Source organism: Bos javanicus, chromosome 7 (assembly GCF_032452875.1).
Source record: "Bos javanicus breed banteng chromosome 7, ARS-OSU_banteng_1.0, whole genome shotgun sequence".
Lineage (NCBI taxonomy): Eukaryota > Metazoa > Chordata > Mammalia > Artiodactyla > Bovidae > Bos > Bos javanicus.
Genome location: NC_083874.1, coordinates 95,499,514 through 95,520,130, shown reverse-complemented (window position 1 = coordinate 95,520,130; position 20,617 = coordinate 95,499,514). Strand labels below are relative to the sequence as shown.

Sequence of the window (20,617 nt, the reverse complement as noted above, 5' to 3'; positions counted from 1 at the left end):
GAAATATACAGCAAAAATAGAGCATATTTTCCTGTAGGCTGACTGTAAGCTCTCCTTAGGCATACAAGCTTATTTATAGAACAGAGTTTTGCCATGTCTGGACAGCTAGTCTAACCAATTCTCATCAAGCCAGTTGCACAAGTTCCTGTTACGATGGATTCCCATAAAATCACTCTCTGGGCTGAGCATCTCTGGGGAATGTGAAGGACGATATTGACTCAGGGATGGGAGAGATGAGCTCAGCTGGTGCACCGCGGCTTCCCCCACCTACAGCTGCGTTGCCTCCTTCCTCCAGCCTTCTCTCCCTGTTCCCTGCCCCTTCCATGCCTCCGGATGCCCACTGGGATGACTCAATGCTAGTGCCGAACCACATCACTGCTCTGCTCCTCACTGTATTCATTCATAGAGGGATGATGTCTACTTACCCGGATTACAATGAGGCTGAATAAAATAGCACATATGAATGTCCTTGCACAGAGCGGACACTGGATAATTATTCAGTAGGAAATAAGGACAAGAAAAGGCAGTAGTTTGAGTGCTACCCAGCACATGGAAAGATAAATCACTCGATGGAAGGTTTATCGGGTGGTAGGACGTGAGGAGGGTGAGTCAGAGCAAACTAATGAAGGAGGGTGATGTTGGAAGTTGCAGGCTTGTCACTGCTGCTGCTGACGTTATTTGAAAGAGACAGAAGGCTACATCTCCAGCCGGTGTTAATTAGTGGAGCTCCCTAGGCATTCTATGTACCTGGGACGGTAAACCCTCATGTCCTGCTTGAGACCAACTCCTGTTTGTATAATTACCTCCTGACAGCCAGCCCTCAGCTGTACAGTTTTTACAAAAAGATAGCGTCTCTTCTATTGTACTCACTGTAATTAGCCTTTCACAAAGGGGATGAGGAAAAGGTGACAGGATGCAATGGGGTCCCCTTCTCTCTTAGGGCAGATGGGTGAATTCTTGGGAAAACTGTGGCATTAGAAAGATTTAAGAATGCATGAATATTAAAAGGTGTCCTGAAAGTATTTTTCATATTGTTTTCTGATATGGTCTTCATCACAATAATAACTATGAGGCCATGGACCCTAGAAGTAAAAAATGGTGCTATCCTGACTGTCAACATCTGATGCAGACTGAATTATGTCACCCCCCCCCAACCCCCATTCGTATTTTGGAGCGCTAAAAGCTATGTTTTCCAGTGGTCATGCATGGATGTGAGAGTTGGACTATAAAGACAGCTGAGCGCTGAAGAATGGATGCTTTTGAACTGTGGTGTTGGAGAAGACTCTTGAGAGTCCCTTGGACTGCAAGGAGATCCAACCAGTCCATCCTAAAGGAAATCAGTCCTGAATATTCATTGGAAGGACTGATGCTGAAGCTGAAACTCCCATACTTTGGCTACCTGATGTGAAGAACTGACTCATTTGAAAAGACCCTGATGCTAGGAAAGATTGAAGGCAGGAGGAGAAGGAGACAATGGAGGATGAGATGACTGGATGGCATCACTGACTCAATGGACAAGAGACTGATTAAGCTCTGGGAGTTGGTGATGGACAAGGAAGCTTGGCGTGCTGCAGTTCATGGGGTTGCAAATAGTCAGACGTGACTGAGTGACTAAACTGAACTGAACCCCCAGTGAGACTGTATTTGGAGACAGGCTCTTGAAGGAGGATTAAAGCCCAGTGAGATCATAAGGGTGGATCTGATAGGACGGGGGTCCTGTCAGAAGAGACACAAGGGACGTCTCTCTCCACACGCACAAAGAGGAAAAGCTCCGTGAGGTCACAGTGGCAAGGCAGCTTTTGGCAAGCCAGGAAGAGAGACCTTGCCCCAAACCAAACTCCCAGCACTTGACCTATCCCAGACCTGCTGGCACCCAAGGGCTCGGGACACTGGGCTGTGGGCTGACTGGGGTGAGGTCGAAGCCCCCTCTGTGATCTGTGTGGAGGAGGGAAGAGGGTCTCAGCAAGTTCTATCACGCACTTGGTTACATCTGGTTTTACTTGGCATAGCCCTTTGATTGTAAAGGGCTAAGCCTCTTAGTCCGTGTTCTTCAGCACCTCTGTGAGCTTCCCATTGCTGCTGTAACAGATTAGCACACTCTCAGTGGCTTAACACGACACAGATTTATTCTCTTATGGTTTCGAAGGTTAGAAAGTCAAAAATGAGTCTGACTGCTAACGTCAAGGTGGTCACAGGGGCCCCCCCTGGAGGGTCTGAGGGGGAATCTGTTTCCTCGCTTTCTGTGCTTTTGGTAGCTGCCTGCATTCCTTAGTTTGACGTTGTTTCCTCCATCTTCAAAGCACATCACTCCAGTCTCTGCTTCCCTCTCCTCTGACCTGGCTGGCATCTGTCTTCTGAGGGCTGCTGTGAATTGCCCTGAGTTCACACAGATAATCAGCCCACCTCATAATCGGATCTCATCTGCTGTTCTTCTTGCCACGTGAGCTAATGTTCGCAGGTTCTAGGACATGGCCATGTATGGAGGAGTGTCAGCCTACACACCGGCCTCCCCAGGGTTCCATACTCCCAGGCAGAGATCCTTTATGGAGATCACCGCCACAGAGATCAGCTTCCTGTGGGTTTATTACAGCCTTCCTGCCTGGACTGAGTCTCTCTAATATTCAGGTCTCGTGCCACCTCCTCCCGGAAGCCTTCACTCACTCCTCCAATCCACTTTGATGTTCATACTACTTAAAAAGTGAACTTCATTATTTGGCTCTAATGTGTTAGGCTGCTGCTGCTGCTAAGTCACTTCAGTCGTGTCCAACTCTGTGCGACCCCATAGATGGCAGCCCACCAGGCTCCCCCATCCCTGGGATTCTCCAGGCAAGAACACTGGAGTGGGTTGCCATTTCCTTCTCCAGTGCATGAAAGTGAAAAGGGAAAGTGAAGTCGCTCAGTCGTGTCCGACTCTTAACGACCCCATGGACTGCAGCCTACTAGGCTCCTCCATCCATGGGATTTTCCAGGCAAGAGTACTGGAGTGGGGTGCCATTGCCTTCTCCAGTGTTAGGCTGAGTTCAACCCTATTTTGTTTTGCGTGTGTTTGTTTTCTTTCTGCAACTAAACTGTAAGTTTCCTATCTAAGTTTTGTGCATATCCCCTGCTTTCTTCCCCTCCATTCCTTAAACAATTTCTTTAGCCTCTAGGTCTCCTTCTCAGCTGGACTCACCGATGCCCACAGGGTCTGTGCCACTCCCCAACTAAGTACCCGAACCCACCATGGTCCCTGCTTGTTCGTTCCCCATATTCCATCCTTGGCCTTGGTTGTGGGTCAGTTTCCTGCTTTGGTCCTGTCTGAGATACTGTTCTGAGAACCTTCCTGAATTGTTGAAACTTCTGTGACTCCACTGCCTTCCAAGACCAGGGTCCTGATCCTTTCAGTTGTCCTTCCTGGGACCTGCGGTTCTGCTGTTGAGTCTCTATCTCCCTGGCGACCAGGCCCCAGGTCTACGCACACAAACACTCCAGACAATACCTGCTTGATAGGAATCTAGGGGCTTGGGCTACAGCCTGGCCTTGAGGCTGAAGCCAGACCATTTACCAGGATTTTTCCACCTCACCCTGAGTTGCCCATGCAGGAATCATGCTTTTCTCTGTGTACATAGACATCCACTTTGGTATCTTAGGCAGATCTCCCGGCCCCTGGCCCCTGTGATGCTGCATGTATATACATATCTCCTGTGAGCATTAAGTCCTCACCATTTATCCTATTTCTGGGAGGAAGCAGCCAGACCTCATGATGGACTCTTAGATATAATGTGGCTCTCTCACACACCTAGCACAGATACAGCAGATGTTCAAAACCAGCACCAACTGATTGGGGGTTTGGTTTTCTCCTCCCTACCCCATATTGGCACCTTGAGGACAAAAGGTACTTTGTCAGGCACTCCTTCAGGGCTTCCCTGGTGGCTCAGAGGGTAAAGCATCTGCCCACAACACAGGAGACCTGGGTTCGATCCCTGGGTCAGGAAGATCCCCTGGAGAAGGAAATGGCACCCCACTCCAGTACTCTTGCCTGGAAAATCCCGTGGACAGAGAAGCCTGGTAGGCTACAGTCCATGGGGTCGCAAACAATCGGACACGACTGAGCAACTTCACTTTCTTTCACTTTCATTCTGGTATGAGAGTTGTTTATTTTGTTGCTCCTTTTCTAGAAACATTAAGATTAGCCACAGTTGCCTTTTAAAATTCATCATGTGAGAGTTTGCTTCGTGAAAGCAATAGGGATACTCAGGTGAAAAACACTCTCCCCCCTTCAGGAAACCCCTAATCTAATGAGGCACACAGATAAGGACAGCAGAGACTATGACTGGGTCAGCAGGGTCAGCTGCAGCATGAAAGTGTGAAACCTCTCATTAAAAAATCAGAATAAAAGTCCCCATTAACCCTATAATGTAAAGCTTCTTGCCACGCGTGTACTCTCTGCCTTTAGTGTCCTGGCGAATCAGTAATGGATGGAAGTAAAGGGACTGTGGGCTGCCTACCTTTCCCTTTTTTCCCCTGTGCTATCATTTCTGGTGTGAGTGGTTGCTAACACAGGGACGTTGAGAAGAGTAGGAAGGAAGATAGGATTCCTTGCTCATTCTTCCTTGTTAGAACATCACTGGCTTCTTTCTGTCTTCAAAGCAAGTTCTAGCTGGAAAAGAAAGCACGTCCTTTTGGGCTTGTAAATACCACTGCTTACTCAGTAGTAGACGTGCATGCTCAGTTGCTGAGCATGTCTAGTGACCCCATGGACTGTAGCCCACCAGGCTCCTCTGTCCATGGGATCTTCTAGGCAAGAATACTGGAGAGGGTTGCCATTTCCTTTTCCGGGGGAACTTCCTGACCCAGGGATCGAACCCATGTCTCTGACACCTCCTGCAACGGCAGGCAGATTCTTTACCACTGAGCCACCTAGGGAGTCCCAGAGTTGCCAATGTTTTAGGTGGATGGAGCTGTTTAAAGAATGACACACACACACTGCATGGCTGTCCTCTGCTCAGGGGTACATTCCATTGTCCTGTGGGAGTTCACTTCAAAACACAAATTTAAAGATGAAATTATCAGGAATTTCAAAGAGGTGATACCAGAGCGTCAGGTAAAGTACAGGGCCCTCCAGAGAGCAGGGTTCTGTGTAAACTATACAGCTTGCACGCTCACAGGGCTGGTCTGAATTTCAAAATCCTATGAGAAATCCACGATCAAGACGTATACAGGGCTCCAGAGGAACAACTCAGTAGAAAGGAAGTAAAGAAGAGGACTTTCCAAGAGGGGTCAGCACTGGGCTGAGGTCTCAAGGATGAGAAAGGTTTACCCAAGTGAACAGAGGAGGAGAAGCGCATTATAGCTGAAGAGACGGCAGGTGCAAAGAAGGCGCGAGGCATCATAAAGCCCTGCACGTGTGGGGAACTCAGCTGATGATGTGGCTGGAATGCTGGTGGGCGTGAGATCGTAAAGGAAGCTGAGACTTAAGAAATACCATGAGAATCACGTGAAAGAGTTTCAACTCTCCGTAAAGCGATGCAATTATCATTGGAGAAGTATAAGCAGAAAGGTGGCATTAAAGGATTTGTATTTGCAAATTTTCTCTCCGACAGCTACGTGGGTAACGGGTTGAAAAGAGGGAAACTGTACCTAGAGAAGTCAATTGGAGGCCACTGCTGTGCTCTGAGAGGCCAAGACTGTGGAATTCTTTAGTTTTGTCCCTTTAAAATTAAAAAATACACATATTAATTGAAAAAGGCCGACCCATACTAAGGAACAAGAGTTAAAATATTAACTGAAAGATTTGCTAAAGCACAAGGCCATTTACAGCAATAACAATCGCAATGGAGTTGGGCTCTTATATCAATGTTGAAGCTGCCCTCTTCAAAGCACAGGACAAATATTTTGACAAATACAGCTTAGAGAAATGCTTTTTCTGATTTGCTCTTTATCGTATTATTCAGTGATCCTTCCGTTGCCATTGTCAAGGATTTACTGCTGAAAAAATTTATGCATGTTTTTGGCTCTGCTACTTTATCTTAAAGCAAGAGCTATGAACAACAAATCCGCCAGGCAGGAGCTATTGTTCCAACATCATGTGATTATTGTTTAAGTTCTGCTTATTTAACTATGTAAGGAGTTGGAGAACGCAACCAAACCTTGTCTCATCCTGGCTTCCCCACTGCTGAGTTGTCTCTGCCCGAGAGCATCGGCTTCCCTGGTGGCTCAGATGGTAAAGAGTCTGCCTGCAATGTGAGAGACCCAAATTCGATCCCTGGGTCGGGAAGATCCGCTGGAGACGGAAAGGCAACCCACTCCCTGGTATCCTTGCCTGGAAAATCTCGTGGACGGAGGAGCCTGCCAGGCTACAGTCCATGGGGTCGCAAAGTGTCGGACATGACTGAGTGACTTCACTCTCACTTTTTTTCTAAGAGCAGCGGTTTACTGCTTCTCTACACTTTCTGTCTCTAATCCTTCTCAGGAAAATATACCCCCATTAAATCTAATTCATCTGAGCTGCATTCTGTTGCCTTTCCAGGTAGCAGCGCACACAGCTAATGATGTGATCTGTGTGATGCCTGGGGGTCAGTGGGCAAGGTCGCCTGCACCTGCAGGGGCTGCCCCGGGTTCTGGCTGCGCCAGTCCCCACCTTCGGGCGGTCATTGCCTCCGTGCACCTGCAGACCATTTGCTGCACAGCAGCCTGCCTCACACATAAACAGGGACACTCTCTGCAATAAACATTCTTCAGCCCTTCCGAGTACCCACGTTCACTATATGCTGCTTCTCAAACGTTACTATGCTCATGCAACACCTGGGGGATTCATTAAAGAAGAGCATTCCACAGGTCTGAGACTCTGCATTTCCTACAAACTCCCAGACAACACCAGGTGGGTTCCTGAACCATACGCTACGTAACAAGGAGCTAGATAGCTCATTAACTCAGCTTGCTCTGGAAAAACAACAATATTTTGGAAATTTATGTGTGTGTGTTAGTCGCTCAGTCATGTCCGATTCTTTGCGATCCTGTGGACTGTAGCCCATCAGGCTCCTCTGTCCATGGAATTTTCCAGGCAAGAATACTGGAGTGGGTTGCCAAGCCCTTCTCCAGAAGATCTTCCCAATCTGGGGAATTGAACCGGGGTCTCCTGCATTCCAGGCAGATTCTTTACCCTCTGAGCCACCAGGGAAGCCTTGAAAAATTATAAAATTTCTTGATTTTTTTAATATTAGTTACTACAGCGACTTCACACACACACACACTAGATTAGTTACTAGAATGTAGAAATAGTATAGGTAAAGTCCAAATTGTAAAGTCAAATTGTAGGTAAAGTCCAACACTCTTACTTGGCTAAACCTGCCTCGGTTCTGTTATACACATCTAATTAGAAACTTCAAATTATTGTTCTTGGTAACACTCTTTTAAAACCCATGTAAAGTGATTATAACTGACAGTTCCTATTATAAGGAACACTTGTCTGGAGTGCAGAGGACTAAATTTGGCTTTCTTGTAATCAAAGAAAGATTCTTGTCAAAGAGAGGTGAGAGCTGGTTATTTAGCAAGACTCTTGTACTAGATTGAACATACTCAAAGAAACATAATTATGTTGAAAATTATTGTATTCTCATGGTCCTTGATGCAGATAAATTCTGCCATTAAAAGAATCCCTTAACCTAAAACAAAATATCCTTTCCTCCTAAGATTGTGACTAAACCATTTGCTCTAGAAACTGTTCCTGTTTCTTCCCAACTGTCAACAAATGCAGATTCAGATGAAATGTTCTATTTCCAAGTGGAAATAAATTTAATGGCAAATGTAAAAATGACTTTCAGACTAAGTGAAAAGTGGCATTTAATATAAACTCAATGGCTTTATAATTTCTTGAAAGAAGAAATGAATTCCCAAGACTCAAAACATTTTGAAAATGAAAACTTAAACCTCCTAGTTTTACACAAACCAGTTTTCAAATAATAAAAAGCACTGACACGCTATGAGACTGAAAGGAAATATATCTCTATTCAAATTCAAATTGTGGAAAATTGGGAATTTTTACAAAAGTGTTTATTTATATAAGACCCAAACACTTTACTTCAGCCTCTTTGAAAAGTTTATGGAACATTTGGCAATTTAGTACATCAATTTTTGTAATATGAGCATTAGATGAATCTAAATTGATTCACAGGGAGTGAATTTAACATTACTTAGAAATCTACTATCTTTAAAGTATTGTAACTGAACTCACTGTTTCCTGAATGAAAAGGTCATTGGAAGGAAGGGTAGTTGAAGTAATAAGCTGGAAAAGCTGGAAAAGAAAACGTCTATCTTTACAACAAACAGGGAAGAAAAAAGAATATGTGGGAAGACAACTTAGTGATTCTGGAGACCTAAAAAATTACTGCTTTCATTTTCAAATAAATTATGAAAGTGAAATGCAGAATTCCATTACCATTTTTATGGAGGTCTTCCTTCTATGTTGCTGCTGCTGCTGCTAAGTCGCTTCAGTCGTATCCGACTCTGTGCAACCCCATAGACGGCAGCCCACCAGGCTCCCCCGTCCCTGGGATTCTCCAGGCAAGAACACTGGAGTGGGTTGCCATTTCCTTCTCCAATGCATGAAAATGAAAAGTGAAAGTGAAGTCCCTCAGTCGTGTCTGACTCTTCGTGACCCCATGGACTGCAGCCCACCAGGCTCCTCTGTCCAAGTGATATTCCAGGCAAGAGTACTGGAGTGGGGCGCCATTGACTTCTCCTTCTATGCAGAGCTAAAAAATGGGGGTGGGACTTTCTCCATATGGGGTAACTGTTGATCAATTTCACACCAATCCTTTCTCAGAAAATTGCATTAAGAAATCATGGCACAAAATACTTTGACCATGGATGAGTAGTTTTATAGTCAATAAATTGTAGTACATGGTGTTTCACATTAGAGAAAAGGGCAATCAGATTTCATGCTTCTGAGTGTAAATGGATTACTCTCTTGGGATCTGAATATAAATAATTTTTCTAGCCATTTTACTGCACTTTCATCCAGTTGGTAAAAGCACCTTTTTCCTTATCTGCATTGAAATTATTAGACTTAGACAACTACAGGTATCAAATGGCAAAACCTCCTGAACTGCTATCTTATTTTAATGAAGAAAATATAAATTTAACATAGGTTAGAACATCTAACTTAATTGTATGTACAGGTTTTGGTTAATAAAAGAAATAACAGCATTCTAGAAGCTATTGTTTCCTCTGAAGTGATTACAGTTTAGGTAATTACACCCAGGTGGTGGCTGGATTGTGGAACAAAAGTATGAACAGCCAGAGTTTCAATAAGGACAAGAAAGCTGAACTACACCTGTGACAAGCACTGTGCTATGTCTTCTACATTAAATACCACAAGAAAGATTATATGTAAGAAAGACTACTTTCCATGAGAACTGAAGCTTTTCCAAAACAGCTAAGCAAATCTGCCAGAATATTCCTTATTTAAATACCATATGTTACTAGCAACAAAGAATACCCTCACCTTAGTGGTATCAGGAATTGATCTTCAGTGTTTCTCCATCAACAGTTTCCTCCTGATTGATCTCGAACTATTTCTTGAAGATGAAATCTCTTTGAACATGTCCACAGAGCTGAAATTGTCAGTAGATTTGCCATGTATCAGGATTCATTAAGCTCAACATTCTTATTACTCATTTTCTACCCACTTTTCTGCTTAAAAGACAGATGCATTTAACAAGTCAAAGAAACAGCCATTTTGTTCTGTGCCCAAACTATTCTCTACTCACAAAGAGGACACTCAAAATATTTACCAACTTATATGTGCAGCAGCCAATCCAGAAATAATATTTCTAACAGTTTCTTCTTATACTTACCAGCAGGACTATTCTTTTACTAGTCAGAAGTCTTCATCAGTCTCCCCAGCCAACCACTTTCAATCCTAGGTCTTTACCCTTTGAAAGACAAAATGCATTATTATGTTGCTGCAACTCTAGGCACCTGCAATAGACCTTCTGTGCTACGGAGACAATGGCCCTGGCAGCTATAATGGGTTGCTATTAAATATAGGTTAATTTTGCTTTCTATACAAAGAGCTGCTTTACTAGCTGATGTGGTGAATTGAATGAGGGTCTTATTTTCTGAAAGCAAAACTCTATTGCTTAAATAACCAGAGCAATTATAGAAACAAATAACACTCTATATTCAGTAATAGCTGAGGCAGCTTGACACAGTGAAAAGATCATAGGCTTTAAACTCTAATAAATCTTGGCTTGAAGGCAGCTTTCCTACCTCAATGATCTTGAGCGTGTTCTGTAATATGGAGATAAAAATACCTTAGGGTGTTTTGCTTGAGACTTACATGGTATACATAACGTATACAGAGGGCTTAACACAGTGACTGGCTAACATCATAGGTGCCTGGCCAGTTGGAGCTCTTATCATTCCTCTTCTTCTCTTCCCTTTCTGAATTAACCCCTGATTAATTCCTACTAGGTAGGCATGCTTTTAGTCCCTCTGCAGATTTTCATGGGACACTTGGAAGATGGGCCAGCCCTCTGAAAGTCCTAATTGTCTCTTAACTTTTAGATCCTCTATCAGAAACAGAATACTGAGTGGAATTCATCATAGAACTGATCAGATCAGATCAGATCAGATCAGTCACTCAGTCATGTTCGACTCTTTGCGATCCCATGAATCACAGCACGCCAGGCTTCCCTGTCCATCACCAACTCCCGGAGTTTACTGAGACTCACGTCCATCGAGTCAATGATGCCATCCAGCCATCTCATCCTCTGTCGTCCCCTTCTCCTCCTGCCCCAATCCCTCCCAGCATCAGAGTCTTTCCCAATGAGTCAACTCTTCGCATGAGGTGGCCAAAGTACTGGAGTTTCAGCTTCAGCATCATTCCTTCCAAAGAAATCCCAGGGCTGATCTCCTTCAGAATGGACTGGTTGGATCTCCTTGTAGTCCATGGGACTCTCAAGAGTCTTCTCCAACACCACAGTTCAAAAGCATCAATTCTTTGGCACTCTGCTTTCTTCACAGTCCAACTCTCACATCCATACATGACCACAGGAAAAACCATAGCTTTGACTAGACGAACCTTTGTTGGCAAAGTAATGTCTCTGCTTTTTAATATGCTATCTAGGTTGGTCATAACTTTCCTTCCAAGGAGTAAGCATCTTTTAATTTCATGGCTGCAGTCACCATCTGCAGTGATTTTGGAGCCCAGAAAAATAAAGTCTGACCCTGTTTCCACTGTCTCCCCATCTGTTTCCCATGAAGTGATGGGACCGGATGCCATGATCTTTGTTTTCTGAATGTTGAGCTTTAAGCCAACTTTTTCACTCTCCTCTTTCACTTTCATCAAGAGGCTTTTTAAGTTCCTCTCCACTTTCTGCCATAAAGGTGGTGTCATCTGCATATCTGAGGTTATTGATATTTCTCCCAGCAATCTTGATTCCAGCTTGTGTTTCTTCCAGTCCAGCGTTTCTCATGATGTACTCTGCATAGAAGTTAAATAAACAGGGTGACAATATACAGCCTTGATGTACTCCTTTTCCTATTTGGAACCAGTCTGTTGTTCCATGTCCAGTTCTAACTGTTGCTTCCTGCCCTGCATACAAACTTCTCAAGAGGCAGATCAGGTGGTCTGGTATTCCCATCTCTTTCAGAATTTTCCACAGTTTATTGTGATCCACACAGTCAAAGGCTTTGGCATAGTCAATAAAGCAGAAATAGATGTTTTTCTGGAACTCTCTTGCTTTTTGATGATCCAGCGGATGTTGGCCATTTGATCTCTGGTTCCTCTGCCTTTTCTAAAACCAGCTTGAACCTCAGGAAGTTCACAGTTCACATATTGTTGAAGCCTGGCTTGGAGAATTTTGAGCATTACTTTACTAGCGTGTGAGATGAGTGCAATTGTGCGGTAGTTTGAGCATTCTTTGGCATTGCTTTTCTTTGGGATTGGAATGAAAACTGACCTTTTCCAGTCCTGTGGCCACTGCTGAGTTTTCCAAATTTGCTGGCATATTGAGTGCAGCATTTTCACAGAATCATCTTTCAGGATTTAGAGTAGCTCAACTGGAATTCTATCACCTCCACTAGCTTTGTTCATTGTGATGCCTTCTAAGGCCCACTTGACTTCACATTCAAGAATGTCTGGCTCTAGGTCAGTGATCACACCATCGTGATTATCTGGGTCATGAAGATCTTTTTTGTACAGTTCTTCTGTGTATTCTTGCCATCTCTTCTTAATATCTTCTGCTTCTGTTAGGTCCATACCATTTCTGTCCTTTATTGAGCCCATCTTTGCATGAAATGTTCCTTTGGTATCTCTGATTTTCTTGAAGAGATCTCTAGTCTTTCCCATTCTGTTGTCTTCCTCTATTTCTTTGCATTGATCGCTGAAGAAGGCTTTCTTATCTCTTCTTGCTATTCTTTGGAACTCTGCATTCAGATGCTTATATCTTTCCTTTTCACCTTTGCTTTTTGCTTCTCTTCTTTTCACAGCTATTTGTAAGTCCTCCCCAGACAGCCATTTTGCTTTTTTTGCATTTCTTTTCCATGGGAATGGTCTTGATCCCTGTGTCCTGTACAATGTCACGTACCTCAGTCCATAGTTCATCAGTCACTCTATTAGATCTAGGCCCCTAAATCTATTTCTCACTTCCACTGTATAATCATAAGGGATTTGATTTAGGTCATACCTGAATGGTCTAGTGGTTTTCCCTACTTTCTTCAATTTAAGTCTGAATTTGGCAATAAGGAGTTCATGGTCTGAGCCACAGTCAGCTCCTGGTCTTGTTTTTGCTGACTGTATAGAGCCTCTCCATCTTTGGCTGCAAAGAATATAATCAATCTGATTTCGGTGTTGACCATCTGGTGATGTCCATGTATAGAGTCTTCTCTTGTGTTGTTGGAAGAGGGTGTTTGTTATGACCAGTGCATTTTCTTGGCAAAACTCTATTAGTCTTTGCCCTGTTTCATTCCGTATTCCAAGGCCAAATTTTTCCTGTCACTCCAGGTGTTTCTTGACTTCCTACTTTTGCATTCCAGTCCCCTATAATGAAAAGGACATCTTTTTGGGTGTTAGTTCTAAAAGGTCTTGTAGGTCTTCATAGAACTGTTCAACTTCAGCTTCTTCAGCGTTACTGGTTGGGGCATAGACTTGGATTACTGTGATATTGAATGGTTTGCCTTGGAAATGAACAGAGATCATGGCTACTCCATTTCTTCTGAGGGATTCCTGCCCGCAATAGTAGATATAATGGTCATCTGAGTTAAATTCACCCATTCCAGTCCATTTCAGTTTGCTGATTCCTAGCATGTCAATGGATTGTGGTAATTCTTCCATTTTATATACATTTTGCTTTTCTATAGCTCCAAACTCTAAGCCCTCACCCCTAAACCACCTTGCTATATATGATATTAAGACAAAGGCTCTGAGAGATTTCAGCAGATGAGATCTGGCAGGACAGAAGGAGGAGAAGCAGCCTGGAATCCATACACAGGAATTTGGGCATTAATCTACAGTTTATAGGAAGTGAATTAAAAGGCTTAAGCTATGGAGTAATCGGGGTTATTCTGTGCAGACAGGACGAACCGAAGGTAGGAAAACCGGTGGTAGGGAAATTAATTGGGTATACTTTGAATGGGACATAAGAACCTAATCCAGTGGAAATGAAGACAGATAGGGGGCTGAAGAGTTGAGATAATATATAATGTAAACAGCAATAAAAACAATTGAATATAATGGAGTCTAGAAGACATCCAGTATAAAATAATTGCTTCTTCTGTAGCACACGGTATTAGTGGGCTAGGGCTACTGTAGCAATCCACTGACTGGGTGGATTAGACACCAGAAATTTATTATCTGGTCCCATCACTTCATGGGAAATAGATGGGGAAACAGTGGAAACAGGGTCAGACTTTATTTTTGGGGGCTCCAAAATCACTGCAGATGGTGACTGCAGCCATGAAATTAAAAGATGCTTACTCCTTGGAAGGAAAGTTATGACCAACCTAGATAGCATATTGAAAAGCAGAGACATTACTTTGCCAACAAAGGTCCGTCTAGTCAAGGCTATGGTTTTTCCAGTGGTCATGTATGGATGTGAGAGTTGGACTGTGAAGAAAACTGAGCACCAAAGAATTGATGCTTTTGAATTGTGGTGTTGTAGAAGACTCTTGAGAGTCCCATGGACTGCAAGGAGATCCAACCAGTCCATCCTAAAGGAGATCAGTCCTGGGTGTTCATTAGAAGGGCTGATGCTGAAGCTGAAACTCCAATACTTTGGCCACCTGATGTGGAGAGTTGACTTATTGGAAAAGACCCTAACTCTGGGAGCGATTGGGGGCAGAAGGAGAAGGGGACGACGGAGGATGAGATGGCTGGATGGCATCACTGACTTGATGGACATGAGTTTGAGTGAACTCTGGGAGTTGGTGATGGACAGGGAGGCCTGGCGTGCTGCAATTCATGGGGTTGCAAACAGTCGGACAAGACTGAGCGACTGAACTGAACTGAACTGAACAGTTGTAGAGGTTAGAGGTCCAACACCGAGGTATCAGTCGGCTTAGTTTCATTCTCAGGCTGCTTTCCTTGGCTTGCATATGGCCACCTCTTCTGCTGTGTCCTTCCACAGCTGTCCCTTGATCTGTACTGTGTCCTGATCTCTTGTAAGAACACCAGTCATAAAGGATTCAGGCCTACCCTAACAGCCCCCTTTACCTTATACCTCTTTAAAGGCCTATCTCCACATACAGTTATATTCTAAGGTACTAGAAGTTGAGGTTTCAACATATCAGTTAGGAGGGACACAATTCATCCTGTAACACACATCTTATATATTAATCGCACTTAACCATGACGGTGCGTGCATACATCGGTACTGGTTACTAAGCGACTGCCTCTCAGTTCCAAACCTGCCTGTGAGGCTGGAGCTGGGGACTCCGCCATTTTCTGCTTTGTCATCCGGTTGCTACCGAGGCTCTGCCAATAGAGGGCGCTCAAGAGAAATGACAAGGCTTGATAAGGGAGGAGGAATCTGGGCTCCTCCTCCAAACTTACGGGTTAATGATCCCAGATTCTGCCCTGTGTTTCTCTGGTCCTATCGGTGAAAGTTGCTTCCTACACTGAGTTTCTCTGTATTAACTCCGTGTGTCCCCGTTTGCCTTTTCAGTCCTCCAGTGCCTTTCAACCCATTTCCTATATAACATTTTGTCTGTTAAAGTAAGTGAGGTTATTTTGTTTTGTTTTCCCAACTGAAGTAACATCTTCCTTTTGTGAAATTCTTCCCTCCTCTGCTTCATGCAGTGAAGGGGTTACCAACTGTCTTATATTTACACAAAAATTAATATCAGAGGAGTGAAAAATGGCCAGCATTAGTTATCATCTAGGGGGCATCAGAATTCCATACCTATGAAAAATAATGAGCAGAAAAAACCCAGCAACCTGTTATTAACTTTAACAGCTCTGTCTTGCAACTATGACAGAAGGCACACCATAGAAGAAAGAGTACTGTTTCTCAGTCACTAAGTCGTGTCCAACTCTGTGCAACTCCATGTACTGCAACATAACAGGCTCCTCTGTCGTCCACTATCTTCCCAAGTTTGGTCAACCCCTTCATGGATCACAGCCTCATCATGGTGAAGATGCTTGTGTAACTCAGTGAAGCTATGAGCCATGCCATGCAGGCCACCCAAGATGGACAGGTCATAGTGAAGAATTCTGACAAAACATGGTCCACTGGAGAAGGAAATGGCAACCCACTCCAGTATTCTTGCCTGGAGAACTTCATGGGCAGTATGAAAGAGTACTAGATTTACCTTAAAAGACCTCATTTCTATCTGCTCTCTTCTACCTTCATCACTTGCTGTTTGGTGTCTTCTCAGAACATTGGTTTTTAATCACAAAGTTTTATTGAGGAATAAAATAATAAATGCAAAAGTCTTATGACAATTCTATAGCATAAATGATTGCACACAGAGTGCCTCTTAGCCTTCCCCTTTATTCTTCTCCTTGGTATCCATAGTTCTCATAGTATTTAAATTTGGGCAAAAAAATGTATAAAACAATAGTGGCATTAATATATGTGGAATGCTTATCCCATGCTAGATACCATGCTAAATACTTTCTGGATATTGTTTCCTTCACAAGAACCCTGTCGTGACAGTACTAATATTATCCCCAGATTGCTGAAAGGGAAACAGCAGCACTTAGAAAAGGTGCGCGTGTTACACTGTACCATAAAGATGGTGGAACTAGAATCTGAACCAAAACACTCAAACTCTAGGTCTGTGTTGGAAAGTTTCCTAGCTCACTTAATTTCTCAAAATACATTTGCAATAGAAAAAGAACTATTTCAAGAGGAACTCCTTTCTTTCAAATAGAAACTGTCGTGCAAGTCATTTACCAACATTTAACTTAACTCCAACTCCCAGTAACAACTCCCTCCTCCGCCCCAAATGACAGTATAAAATAAGAATCAGGGAAGAAGGATGACCAGATACTGAAAAGAACAAAACAGATGTTCTCCAGTGGGATAAAGAGCTTTTATATTTTAAGGTGGGGTGTTCTGAAGGAAGTAAGGACCATTTAAAGATTTGAGGACTAAGGACTTCCTGGTGGTCCAGTGGTTAAGAATCTGCCTTGTAATGCAGGGGCCATGGGTTCCATCCCTGGGAGGGGAACTAAGATCTCACATGCTGCAGAGTAACTAAGTCTGAGCCACAACTGGTGAGCCTGCAACTCCAGAGCCCTTGTGCCCCAAGTACTGAAATCCCTGTGCCAGAACTTGTGCATCATAACTAGAGAGTCCGTGCACCGCAATGAAAGATCCTGCATGACACAATGAAGACCCTACGGGCTGTAGCCAAGACCCAGTGCAGCCAAATGAATAAATAAATAAGTAACTGAAAGATTTGAGAGTTATGTGAAGAAATCACTCTAACAGAAATGTTTCGAGCTTCACTCACCCTACCTTTACTTTCCTGTTTTCCCTTGCTTGTGTTTTGGGGCAGGGATTATCAAGAGCTTTAGCAGTGAAATTTCCTATCTTCCAAATTATACTGAATCATAAAACAAACAATAGAATTTTAATACACAACCTTATTTCATGCTTTGACATTCATGATACTTGTTAAACAGCCAATCAGTGAGAATGTATATTCATATTTTGATGGTTTCCAGTGTGTTAAAATCGGATATGTATCACATTTGAATGTGTTTGCTAGCTAGTTTTTAATTACAGTCTTAAAAATAACTATTTGAACATATTTCAAACACTTGCAATGAATGCTTGCTGGGCCCCCGAAGCACCTCTGAGGAAGTATCACAGATTGCAAATCACTGATGGAGGGAAATGCAGGCGTCCGGCTGCTCACCCCCGTCCAGTACACAAGGAGATGGCTTTCTCTGCTTCCTGAGTACATTTATGCTGGCCCACGCTCCTGGCAAAGGAGCAGGCGTCGGGCTCCATCCATCTTAGACACACAGAGTCACTTATCCATATGCTCAGGGTGTTTAATGCTGTGTCCCTGCACAGTCACAAATTAGTCACTTTCTGCTAGTGACTATGAATATAAAAGAGGCATTTTTTGAAATATGGATCTTATTTCAACAATTAGGCATAGAGAACCAATAACCATTTGTTCTTCATTTATTATATATCTAAATGAAATAGCTTCAGTTTGTGGCCTGCATACATGCTAATGAAAATATTTCACCCCTTACGACTGCTCCCAAAGTCCCAACTCTAAAATAAGGAGAGTAGATAAAAATAGGGTAGAAAACTTGCCTTCCTTCCTTTCTCTCATTGAGGCCACTGTGCTGAATTTATAGAATTATAGAATTTCTGAGTCAGAAGGAAACTAAGAAATCACACAGACTAATATGTTTAGAATTCTCTAAAAGAATTCCCCAGAAAGAATTTCTAACAGCCTTTGATGGAACATTCTAGTATGAGGAGCTTCCTACCTCATTATTCCACCCAAGTATTTATGTAAAGTTCTCCCTTCGATTGCATATGCCACTGTTTACCCAGTCACTAGTTGATGGACATTCAGGTTGTTTCCAAGCTCTTTTCACAAAAAAGTGTTACAGTGAACTTACTGGTGAGTATCTTCCTAATTCTAGGTTTATTTCATTAGAGAAGACTCTCACAATTGGAATTGATGAGACAAAGTATATGTGCACATTTTGTATTTTAACAGATAATGCTGGATTACTTTTCAAAAAGATTGTTGTAATTCATATTCTACCAAAGATGCCTATTTCCCATTGGATTTTTATCAAGTTTTTAAACATTTGCCTGTCCACCAACTGAGTTTTTATTATTATCTGTGTTTGGTCTTCTGTGATTTTTAAAAAATTTTTTTATTGTCATTGCAGAATTGTTTGTCAGTTTGTCTTTGGATGGTTTATATTATCAATTTGAACAAGCTCTTACTTGATTAAAGGTTGATCTTTCTACTGATACTCATGGAACTTAGTGTCTAACTTCTTTTGTCATTGAAATATGTTTATTAAACACATACAAGGAAAGGAAATAAAATAAATTTCCTTTAGAATCACGCCAATCAGAGATGACCATCATTTCCAATTTGATCTACTTTCTTTTTTAGTGTCTAACTTCTAACTATCCAGCCTTATGTTCTCTGAACAAATTTATTACTCAAAGATTCTCTGAAGATGTGGTGATTGCTCATAAATGAATATCTCACCCTAGAAGTGATCTGTATGGTATAGGGCTTTGCTCCTCTAAGTGTGGTGGTTCCCTGATCAACAGAACTAGCATCATCTGGAGATTTTTTGACTACAGAATCTCCTGCCTCATGCAGTGTCTACTAAATCAGAATCTTCTGCTGTACAGGATATCCAAGTAATCTGCATGCACATTAAAATTTGAGAAGCACCATGATAGAGCATGAAGGATCTTCAGCTTTTGCCCCAGTTCCAAAATTTGTATTAATTTTGTATTATCATAGCTTTTTAGGTCACAGTAACTAAATCTTTTATTCTGGTTATCAAATAAAACTGTTGATAAATTGCTTCCTGACCTGTATTCACTTAGTAATATTTTGTACCTAAATATATGATTTTACATTTATTCTCATTAAGTTTTATTATATTCATGTAAAATCATAATTCTGATTTATGATACACTTGTTGAATACTGAATCTGCATTTTAATACAGAGGCTCTCATTACTCAGTTTTTGGGGAAATTAATCTAAAACCTTTAGTAAATAGGTGTGGTAAGACTCCAGATAAGTCCCTTTATATTTTCCTTTGTCTTAGTGAAAGTGAAAGTGGCTCAGTCGTGTCTGACTCTTTGTGACCCCATGGTCTACACAGTCCATGGAATTCTCCAGGTCAGAATACTGGAGTGGGTAGCCATTCCCTACTCCAGAGGATCTTCCCAATCCAGGGATCGAACCCAGGTCTCCCACATTGCAGGTGGATTCTTTACTAACTGAGCTACCAAGGAAGCCCATTCCTTTGTCTTATGGACACATTAGATCCAGTTAAGATGAATCTTAAGACAGGCTTAAGAGAAAAGAGAAGGAAGGCCATGTTCATAATATAAACATTTAACTGAAGATATTTATCCATGTGTTGGGATTTGACTGACTTTGTTATTGGTTTTTCCCCAAACAATAACCTGTTGACCACTCATCCTCACAAGCTGCTTCTATGACAGATCCAGGCACCAAGTCACAGAAGAAATTTGGGGATCATGTGGCTGCTTCAAAGCAGCAATGGCTAGGAACCACGAGTGCAAAAATGACTCTGGTCCCTGGAATGATGAAGTTTTTAAACACAGATAGGAGACATTTGAGAACCAACGACAACTCCTCTTTTAAAAATATACACAAACTCTGGTCTGGACAGAATGGTGGAGACCTCTTTCTCCTTGCTCATTCCCCTAAATATTAACTACACTGGAAATAACTCAAAAGACAGCCAGAGGAGACCCTGATGGGTGATAAGAAGGGAAACTTGCTTGGGACCCCAGACAGACAAAACAGCACAATGGCAAGGCATTTTGCAGGTCCTACCCAACAGAAGAAGGTGATTCAAACTTGGCGTTTCCCTGGCCCCCAACCTAGCAGTAGATGGCAGCCCAAGTGGACTCATTCCTCCTCTGGGTTGAAAGGGAGCTCCTCTGAAAACATCCTTCTGAAATCAGCCTGACATGTTGGGCAAGGGGAATAGAACTAGAGACCCTCCGAATAATACATGGCCAAGAAGATCTCTCAGTTGCTGTCAGGCTAGGGACTACCCTTCCACTCCCCCCAAGTACCAAAGCTAGTGGGATAAACAGGCCAAAGGGGCCCATTACAACATGTGACTTGGCCGCAAAGCCTCTCTGATCTCATATACTCTGCCCAGGGTCATCGTGGAGCTTGAGGTGGGGGGTTACCACGAAGGGGACCCTATCACAACAAATGCCAGACTAAGATGCCTCTCACCTCCTCTTGAAAGAGACTCCCCTTCTTCACTGGGACAATTATCAAAATCAGGAAGGAAATAGCAGATATCACTACAAATCCTGCAATTATCAAAAAGATAATAATGGCCTAAATCAAATCCCTTACAGTGGAAATGACAAATAGATTCAAGGGATAAGATCTGATAGACAGAGTGCCTG

The 20,617-nt window shown here is 42.7% G+C and overlaps 1 long non-coding RNA gene across 1 annotated transcript in view; it reads right to left on the bottom strand.

Moving 5' to 3' along the window:
- LOC133251693 (uncharacterized) overlaps positions 1-20,617 on the bottom strand; it is a 690,054-nt gene that overhangs the window by 18,083 nt on the left and 651,354 nt on the right. The window contains exons 10-11 of the long non-coding RNA XR_009737739.1: positions 9,837-9,914; positions 9,485-9,593 (exon numbers count right to left, since the gene is read on the bottom strand). This is a non-coding gene — a long non-coding RNA (uncharacterized LOC133251693). The remainder of the gene's footprint in view (positions 1-9,484; positions 9,594-9,836; positions 9,915-20,617) is intronic.